Here is a 10,329-nt window from a genome sequence, read left to right as displayed (position 1 = left end):
AAAAAAGTTCAACATCCTTAGTCATCAGGGAAATGCAAATCCAAACAACCCTGAGATTCCACTTCACACCAATCAGAATGGCTAAGATCAAAAACTCAGGTGACAGCAGATGCTGGTGAGGATGTAAAGAAAGAGGGACACTCCTCCATTGCTGGTGGAATTGCAAGCTGGTACAACCACTCTGGAAATCAGTTTGGTGGTTCCTCAGAAACTTGGACATAGTACTAATGAAAGATACAGCAATACTACTCCTAGGCATATACCCAGAAGATGCTCCAACATGTAATAAGGACACGTGCTCCACTATATTCATAGCAGCCTTATTTATAATAGCCAGAAACTGGAAAGAACCCAGATGTCCCTCAACAGACGAATGGATACAGAAACAGTGGTACAATGGAGTACTACCCAACTATTAAAAACAATGAATTTATGAAATTCTTAAGCAAAATAAGAGACTGCTGACAGGAGCCTGATATAGCTGTCTCCTGTGAGGCTCTGCCACTGCCTGACAAATACAGAAGTGGATGCTCACAGTCATCCATTGGAAAGAGCACAAGGTCCCCAATGAAGGAACCAGAGAGCTAGGGAGCAGAAGGGGACTTAAGCCCCATAGGAGGAACATCAATATGAACTAACCAGTATCCCCAGAGCTCCTTGGAACTATACCACCAATCAAAGAAAACACATGGTGGAACTTATGGCTCTAGTTATATATGTAGCAGAGGATGGCCTAGTTGGTCATCAATGGGAGGAGAGGCCCTTGGTCCTGTAAAGGTTCTATGCCCCAGTATAGGGGAATGCCAGGACTAGGAATGGGAGTAGGTGGGTTGGGGAGCAGGGAAGAAGGGGATTTTTGGAGGGAAAACTGGGAAAGGGGATAACATTTGAAATGTAAATAAAAAATATCTAATAAAAAATTCTTAGGCAAATGGATGCATCTGGAGGATATCATCCTGAGTGAGGTAACCCAATCACAAAAGAACTCACATGATATGCACTCACTGATAAGTAGATATTACCCCCAGAAACTCAGAATACCCAAGATACAATTATCAAAACACATGAAACTCAAGAAGAAGGAAGACCTAAGTGTGGTTACTTCTATCCTTCTTAGAAGGGNGACCACCAAACCCAGACACTATTGCAGATGCCAACAAGGTTTTGCTAACAGAAGCCTGGTATAGCTGTCTCCTGTGAGTCTCTGCCAGTGCCTGGCAAATACAAAAGTGGATGCTCACAGTCATCCACTGGACAGAGCACAGGGTCCCCAATGAAGGAGCTAGAGAAAGTACCCAGGGAGTTGAAGGGGTTTGCAGCCCTATAGAAGGAACAACAATATGGACTAAACAGTACCCCCAGAACTCACTGGGCCTAAACCACCAATTAAAGAAAACACATGGTGGGACTCATGTCTCTAGCTGCATATGTAGCAGAGGATGGCCTAGTGGGCAATCAATGGGAGTAGAGGCCCTTGATCTTGCGAAGATTCTATGCCCCAGTATAGGGGAATGCCAGGGCCAGGAAGCGGGAGTGTTGGGTTGGGGGGGGGGGATAGGAGATTTTTGGAGAGGAAACTAGGAGAGGGGATAGCATTTGAAATGTAAATAATGAAAATATCTTTAAAAAAAAAAAAAAGAGGGTGGGTAGCAAAGAGAAGGTGGCTGAGGTGGGTTGGGTTTGTTTGAGTCTTGTAATTGAGAGTGTAGAATTTTTTTTCAAGCATTTGATGTCCAAGGACACCTAGACAGTCAATGTAGTTAGGGGAACCAGTTAGTAGTGAACATTAATTGTGGCCGCAGGTGTCTAAAATTTAAAGGGGTTAACTCTCTTTCCATTATAAAATGCACCTTGAATCCCAGTAGCCCATCTATCTTTCCACAGTCTTGGATGTATATTTGAAAGATGTTGACCTTGGTGGTTTGGGACAGTTCAGAGCAGATATGCCCATTGGGTGTTACCAGTGGATTTTGCACACCAAACTGGGATGTCCCTCATATTTTGTGAAGCATGCATAACTTTGGAAGGAATTGATCCAAGGTGAAGCAGGTGAAAAGTGGTTGTGTTAGCTGATATAGAGTGGGACTTAATAGGTATTGTAATAGGAGCACTGCATCCAGGGTACTGATAACCTGGGTAGAGTGATTTAGGGTTATGAGGGTGTCCCTATCCTGACATTTCCAGACATACTGGCAGTCATGTGGGCAGAGAAGAAGCAGGAGTGAGAGCAGGGGGATAAGATTCATCTTGTTGAGCCAGGCGAGGTGGCACACGCCTTTAATTCCAGCACTCAGGAGCCAGAGGCAGGCGGATTTCTGAGTTTGAGGCCAGCCTGGTCTACAAAGTGAGTTCCAGGACAGCCAGGGCTACACAGAGAAACCCTGTCTTGAAAAACCAAAAAAAAAAAAAAAAATTCATCTTGTTAAGAAATATGGGGCAGAGGGTAATGTGTAATTTTAAGGTAACAGGGGCCAGAAGATATGGACAAATATGTAAGGTGGTAGCTAGGAGAATACTGAGGGATTGAAGGAGGAGGAGAAAAGGAATAAAAGGGTTTAGATGAGACAGATTTCCTGGAGCCTAACCACAGTCAGGGTCGTATGCACCATGGAATAAGGCCTTTGACACTTGGGTTGGAGAGTCAGAGTTTGTTGCTTGGGGTGTACAATCTCCTGGCTATATAGGACAAGTTGGAGATGTTGTAAGAGGCCTAAAAAGGGGCCTAGACAGTCAGAATGTGTCCAGATGCATGATCTAATTGACTAAGAGAGGAAGCAGAAGTTCATTAGAGATGGAGGAAGGGGGGGGAGACTTAGGTAATAGAAGGGGTCTCCTGAACATAAACTCAAAGGGAGAAAGATTGAAGGGTTTGAGAGGCACAAGGCAAAGATAAAGAAGAGCTAGACAGAGAAGTGTAATCCAACTGAGATGAGGTTCTAGGGTAAGTTAGGTTAGTATTTCTTTTAGGATACTGTTGTATATTCTACCTAATCAGAAGACTGTGGATCGTATGGGATATGAAAATGCCAGGGGATTTGTAGATTCTGAAGCCCTGTATAACTTGAAAGGTGAATTCTGGATTGTTATCTGGAGGGAGGGAGGAAGACAATCTGAAGTGAAAGACTATCAGCAAACAGAGAAGTGATGAAGGTCAATGCTCTTCTGTTTATGGTTGGGTAGTCCTCAACCCAGCCAGAGAATGTATTAATGCAGGGTAACAATATTTAAAGTATTTTACAGTGGTCATGTGAATGAAGTCAGTCTGCCAATTACAGCCAGGAAGCAGTCTCCAAGCCCATTGGGTGGGATAGGTAGAGGGTCAAACAGTAGAGATGAAGTTAATATGCAGACATGCATTGGGGATGTAGGCTAGGTTATGTAGTACAGTCTTATCTGCCAGAGTGAGGACCAAGTAGGTTTGGAGAAAGGAGAGAAAAGATTTAGTATTAGAGTGAAATGTATGACGTGGGTAGCAAATGATGTCCTGAGTTCAAGGAGAATTGGGTATCTTGTAATCTTTGTCATGCAGTAGAAACACTTGGGAGGAAGTTGAGTGAGTTATAGAGAACAAAAGGGAAGCCTGGTGGGCTGCCATATCAGCATGATTATTGCATTTACTGACAAGGGAAATGTCAGTCTGATGTGCTGTGCAATGAACTAAATCAATTTGAAGGGTAAGAAAGAAGCCTCAAGGAGGTTAAAAATATATGCAGAGTTGGTAATTGAGTTGCCTTTTGAGTTTACAAATTCTCATTCCTTCCAGATATCCTAGTGTGTTGGCAGGATATATAAAGCCTATTTGGAGTCTATTACATTAATGATGTATTTTGGGCAATATAGAAGAAACTGGCAAGGGCTACCAGTTGATTAGTAATGTGTGTGAGTGTAAGGAAGCCACCTCAATGATGGTACTGTCTGAAACTACTGCATACCCCACAACACAGTGCCCCTCTGACAGGAAAGTACTGCCATCCATATAGAAAGTATATTCAGAAGTAGTTAGAGCATACTCTTATATGTGAGATGAATGTGGGGGAGGGGAGGTCTTCTAGAATCTCAATAGAGGCACAACACCCAGAGGCAACTCCATTCCCAGGAGCTCTAACATGCCCAGGATCAGAGGATCAGAGTTGAGGAGCACACAACATCTGTCCCAACACCAGGAGTAACTGGGAGCAGTGGGACCCAGGCACACAGGAACTCTGTCAGACCAGTGGTAGGCGTTCCTTCCAGTCTGTCTGGGTCAGTGCCCTGAGCAGACCTTGGGCGCAAACTCTGTAGCCAGCCCCAAAACACCCAGAGGCAGCTCCACTTCCAGGTGCTCTACCATTCCCGGGACCACGGGATCCCGGGATCCCAGGATCCCAGGAGCTTGGTCACACCAGGATCTCAGGGTCCCAGAGGCAGCTTGACTCCCAGGAACTCAGACACACCCAGGATCTCAGGATCACAGGAACCCAGAATCACAGGATCCCAGAGACAGCTGGACTCTGAGGAGTTCTGATACAACCAGGATCATAGGAAGGAAAGACTCCAGTCCAACATAGCCAGGGCAGGTAGCACTAGAGATAACCAGGTGGCGGGAGGCAAGCATAAGAACATAAGCAACAGAAACCAAGGTTATTTGACATCATCAGAACCCAATTCTCCCACCATAGCAAGTCCTGGATAACCCAACACACCAGAAAAGCAAGATTCAGATCTAAAATCACTTCTCATGATGATGATAGAGGACATTAAGAAGGATATCAATAACTCCCTTAAAGAAATACAGGAGAACACAGGTAAAAAGCTAAAAGCCCTTAAAGAGGAAACACAAAAATCCCTTAAAGAGTTACAGAAAAACACAATCAAACAGGCGAAGGAAAGGAACAAAACCATCCAAGAGCTAAAAATGAAACTAAAAGCAATAAAAAAAAATCACAAAGGGAGACAAAGAGATCAGGAGTCATAGATGTAAGCATCACCAAGAGAATACAGGAGAGAAGAGAGACTCTCAGGTGCAGAAGATAGCATAGAAAACATTGACACAACAGTGAAAGAAAATGTAAAAAGCAAAAAGCTCCTAATCCAAAACATCCAGGAAATCCAGAACAAAATGAGAAGACCAAACCTAAGGATAATAGGTATAGAAAGGAGTGAAGATTCCCAACCTAAAGGGCCAGTAAATATCTTCAACAAAATTATAGAAGAAAACTTCCCTAACCTAAAGAAAGAGATGCCCATGAACATACAAGAAGCCTACAGAATTCCAAATAGACTTGACCAAAAAAGAAATTCCTTCTTTCACATAATAATCAAAACACCAAATGCACTAAACAAAGAATTTTAAAAGCAGTAAGGGGAAAAGGTCAAGTAACATATAAAGGCAGACCTCAGAATTACACCAGACTTCTCAGCAGAGACCATGAAAGCCAGAAGATCCTGGGCAGATGTCATACAGACCCTAAGAGAACACAAATGCCAGCCCAGGCTACTATACCCAGAAAAACTCTCAATCACCATAGACAGAGAAAACAAGATATCCCATGACAAAACCAAATTTATGCAATATCTTTCCACAAATCCAGCTCTACAGAGGATAATAGATGGAAAACACCAACACAAGGAGTGAAACTACACCCTAGAAGAAGCAAGAAAGTAATCTTTCAACAAACACACACAAACATAATTCCAACTCTAACAAGAAAATTAACAGGAAATAACAATCACTTTTCCTTAATATCTCTTAATATGAAAACTAATATTACCAACAAATACTAATTGATTGAAATTCAAAAATATGAGGAATTAGAAATTTGTCGGCTGTCATCCTGTGGTCTCTCTAATTTGGTAATAGGAGAAATAGGTCCAAAATTGTACAATCCATATACACTTTCTGCTTGTTTGTACATGACAAGGTCTTGCTGTGTGCCACATAATGGTCTTGAAATCATGCTTCCCCTATCTCAGCCTCTCTATTAGTACGATTGTTTATTTGATGATTTTACACTATACTATGGTTGTTAGAACAGCTTACATGTTTCAAAATTATTTATACAGCCAAAAGAAATGTAAACAATTAATTTGGGAGATGGCTTGTAAGAGAACAGCAGTGAGACTGAAGGCTTTCCTTGATATTTATAATTATTGTATCAATTTTGAAGAAGAGGACTTTACAAGTTACTCTTATTCTGAGATGAATGCTTTTCAAAATCATCACAGCCAATGAACCAGGATCTTACCCTCACCTAATGTCTGTGCCACCCTCCAAGCAGAACCATTGTTCATTGAAACAGTTGATGAATGACTTCATGGATAGACCATCTTAATACACAAACCATTTCTTAAATGAATGTAACCTGTTCCCTGTGGGCTGAGAATGATAACAATCACTCAATCAAATAGCTTTGACCACAGCAGGAAATCTGTATCCAAAAATCATTCTTTGGCACAGCAGAACTGTCAACTCTTAGCTTATCTACTATGGAGGTAAAATCCTTTGGTAATGTGAGGGACATTGAAGTACAGCCTTATTACAATGAACTCCAAAGTCCAAAAATTGTTCTTATTTTGTGTTTGTATCACAGTAAGAGCCAAGATTTTAAGCTCTACTAAAAACAAAACAAACAAATAAACAAAAAGATTTTATCTATTTATGTTCATTTAAAAAAAAGCTAATAGTGATATATTATTTTAAAATATCATGCAGTTAATATATTTGGAGTGATTTAAAATTTATATTGAGAAAAACATGCATTTTCAGGATTGCTGTAGACAAGCATCTATATAAGACTGTTCAATTGACTGTTGTTTTATATAAAACAGCTTTTATAATACTCATTTTTATTGTTACAATATTTTATAAATTTTAAAGAATATGATTAAAAAATGAAAGGTATTGCATGTTTTGAAGAGGGGGGTCTCCAGGAGGTGTTGGGGTACAAAAGGGAAAGAAGAATGTGATGTAAGTCTATTTACTCAAAATATGTTTTTAAATGTTAACAAATTCAGATAAATTGAAATTATGTATCTTTTCTCATCAGAACGCAATTAAACTTAAATGACAAAGAATTTAAATGACTTTATAATAAACCAAAAAAATTAAGAGCAAGAGCTTAATGCATAAGGCACTTTGGCAGGTGAATGCAAGAGCCACTTAGAAGAAAAGATATACCTTAGATTTCTAAGGAGTTCTAAACAGAAAAAAATGAAATGAAAAAGAGTTAATGTTGAATATATACAGTTATTTAAACACCTAAAATGCCAATTAAGCGACTATGGATTATTTACTTTTAGAAAACATATTATATATCCAAAATGGAAATTCCACATGATGGAAAATTTCTTCCTAATAGCTTGCATGGGAACACAGTACATCTTTCAGTTCAGTCCAGAATCTAATAACTCTAGAGATGACATCACTAGGAATTTCCATCTCTGAAATATACTGTATCTGTGTATCTCATTGATGAAATTGTCTTTACATCTCTGCTTGAGCCATCTCTACTCTCCTAGATTAATAATGAACAGCTGCTTCAGAGGCCTAAAATATGTGCTAAAAATAGTGCATCAAGGGGAAGCGGAACAATATAGTTTATTACTGTTGATTCTAAAATTTCATGTATGACTTCATGAACTCAGATTTACTCATGCAATGTAAAATATAGTAACATGCTTTCTTGTTTTTACTAGCTTGTTTATGAACATGTTGTCATTTGGATTTATTTTTAATTTTACATTTGAATTATTTGCTAATAAATTATTGTGGACTTCAAAAAAAAGAATCTCAATTAAAGGTGATCTGAGGAATGTTGGAGCAAAAAGATAAGTATGGTTTGAGGGGAAAACAGGAGAAAAATGTAAGTGGTGTGTTTTCGATGGAGTAATAGAATTCAAGATGGCAGAAAGGATTACAGCGCTTTGTAAGGACTTGAGTGGAGGGAATCAATTGTGAGGTGAGAATAGATCCCAGAGTTATGGTTTTTGTTGGTGGTGGTTTGTTTGGGTTTTTGTTTGTTTGGTTGGTTTTTTGTTTGTTTGTTTGTTTGTTTGTTTTGGATTCAGAGGTAAACAGAGAGGCTGTAGTAAGGGCATGTAGATAAAGGGCCAGTCTCAGGTGGTATTGTCCACAATTTAGAGAGGTAGACAACGGGGGCAAAAGACAGTCAAATAAAGTATACCAAGATTCCAGGGATGTAAACTTGTTCTCTGGAAATGTAAAGAGAAATAAGTCTACATAGATCTGAGAGGAAGAGAGCTGAGAGAGAATGGAGAGAACTTTTAAGATTAAGAAAGTATTTGTGGATAGGAGGAAAGGACTCATGAGGAGATCCAGAAGTAGCTTGATATAGAGGTTCCACAAGAAGTGAGTATCCACAGACCTGTCAACAGAGGAAAGAAACTTGGATTGCTTGAGGGCTCTGCAGAGATAGGGAACACAGATGGTCAAGAGGGAAGTGTTCATGGGTGGGGGTAGGATAGAATCCTAGATAGGTGTCCTGTAGGAAGGTGAGTTGAGCTTTGAAAGATGATAACCAGTAACCCCTAGAGCCAAGGAAATTGAAGAATGAGGCAGTGTCAAATTGGATTTTGGAGGAGGAAGGACTGCAAAAGAGGAGGTCATCTACATACTGAAGCAGACAGGAGGAAAAAGGCAGAAAGCAGGCCAGGTCCATGGTGAGTACCTGGCTAAAGAGATGGAGGCTGTCTCTTGAGAAGGACAGTTCAGAAGGTTAGTTGTTGGGACTGGATTGTAACAAGATCTGTGAAAGCAAAGGCAAAAAAAAAAATCTTGAGAATGAGTATCCAGGAGTATTTAGTGGGAAAAAGGCATCTTTGAGGTTTAGCACCAAGATGTGAGTTATGTTGTCAGGCATAATAGAAAAAAATAGCAGAGAGGATAGTATAAGGGTTGGTGACCACATGGTGTACAGGGACAATGGCAACATTAATTTAGTGAAGGTCCTAGACCAAGTGAAAACTTCTCTTAGGATTTTGACTACCAATATGGGGATATTGTAGGGTGAAGAGGTAGGGCATAGAAGCTATTTGGATTTACAAACAAATGAATGATAGGTTTGAGGCCTTTGAGGCTGGTTGGGGGTAGGGAGTATTGAGGTTTTGAGATGTAGGTAGAAGGGTCTTTGAATGTAATTGAAGGGGTTTGTGATGTGTAGCAAGGGAAGAAGAGGTGGTATCCCAGGTGGCAGGATCGACTAAACAAGGGAGCAAGGACAGGAGAGGTCTGAGGATTCAGGAGAGAGAACAAGTACAAGTGAAGGTCAAAGAAAGGAAGATGAGGGACACAGAGCTGTGGCCAGGTTGGGAGGCAGAGTTTATTCTTATTTCAGAGAGGATATCTCTCCCTGGTAAAAGAATAGGGCATGAGAATATAAAGAGGAAGGAGTGGGGAAAGAAAAAGCCTTTAAAAGAGAAAGTTAAGGGAGGAGAAAGTGGACCCAGAATACAGGAGAAATGTGATGAAGCAACCTGAGAGAAGAAGTGAGACCCTGGGCTCCTAGAGATTAATGGATGTGGTCAGAGCCCAGGCCCTGTCAGTCATAAGTTGCTAGGCCAAATAGGTCCAAGAAGAATTCAGGAAGGCTGGATGGACTACAGAGAAGTTGTGCCCTAGGGCAGTCTGATCCCCAGTGACCCTGTGGACACTTAGAACAAGAACAGGTAGGCCTTCAAAGATTTGGACAGGTGCAGGCACAGTGACCTTCCTTGCCACACTTGAAGCAGGGACCTAGTGGCTCCTTCTGGGAATTCATTAGAGATCCTGATCCAAGAGTTAGTTCTTGTGTTGCACTCATTACAACTATGGAAGACCTTAAAAGCCAAGGCCAGAACCTTGGCTTGGGATATAAGCAGGCCTTGGTCATTTGATTTTGACCCTTATGTCTGAGTAGAACTGGGCAAAGCATAGATCATAAAAAGTTATTGGTCAACTAAGGTCTCTAGGTCTATGTTTATATGTTGAAGCAGAGACTGTGTGGTGCATCAGAGGAAATGAGAGGGATTTTCAGGCTTGCCTAATTATTTCATGGACTTTTTGAAAGTTAATTGGTTTAAGGGTAGCTCTCCTCAGGCCAGAGAGGAGACAAGTAATAAACCAGTCCCTGGCCTGATAACCATCACCATCATTGTAATCTCAATGAGTATCTATGTTAGAGGCTGCTGCAGCTCTGACATGGTAGGTCCTGTGTGTTTGGTGTATTTGATCTGCATGGTCACAAGCCTTTTTCCATACATGTATGCATTTCCCAGGGAGGTTATTAGAAAGGAGCATATAGACATCATGAAAGGTATGGTCACAAGATTGTGTTAGATATCTGATTTGTTTGA

This window comes from Mus pahari, chromosome 1 (assembly GCF_900095145.1).
Source record: "Mus pahari chromosome 1, PAHARI_EIJ_v1.1, whole genome shotgun sequence".
Lineage (NCBI taxonomy): Eukaryota > Metazoa > Chordata > Mammalia > Rodentia > Muridae > Mus > Mus pahari.
Note: the sequence above shows the minus strand (reverse complement) of the source record.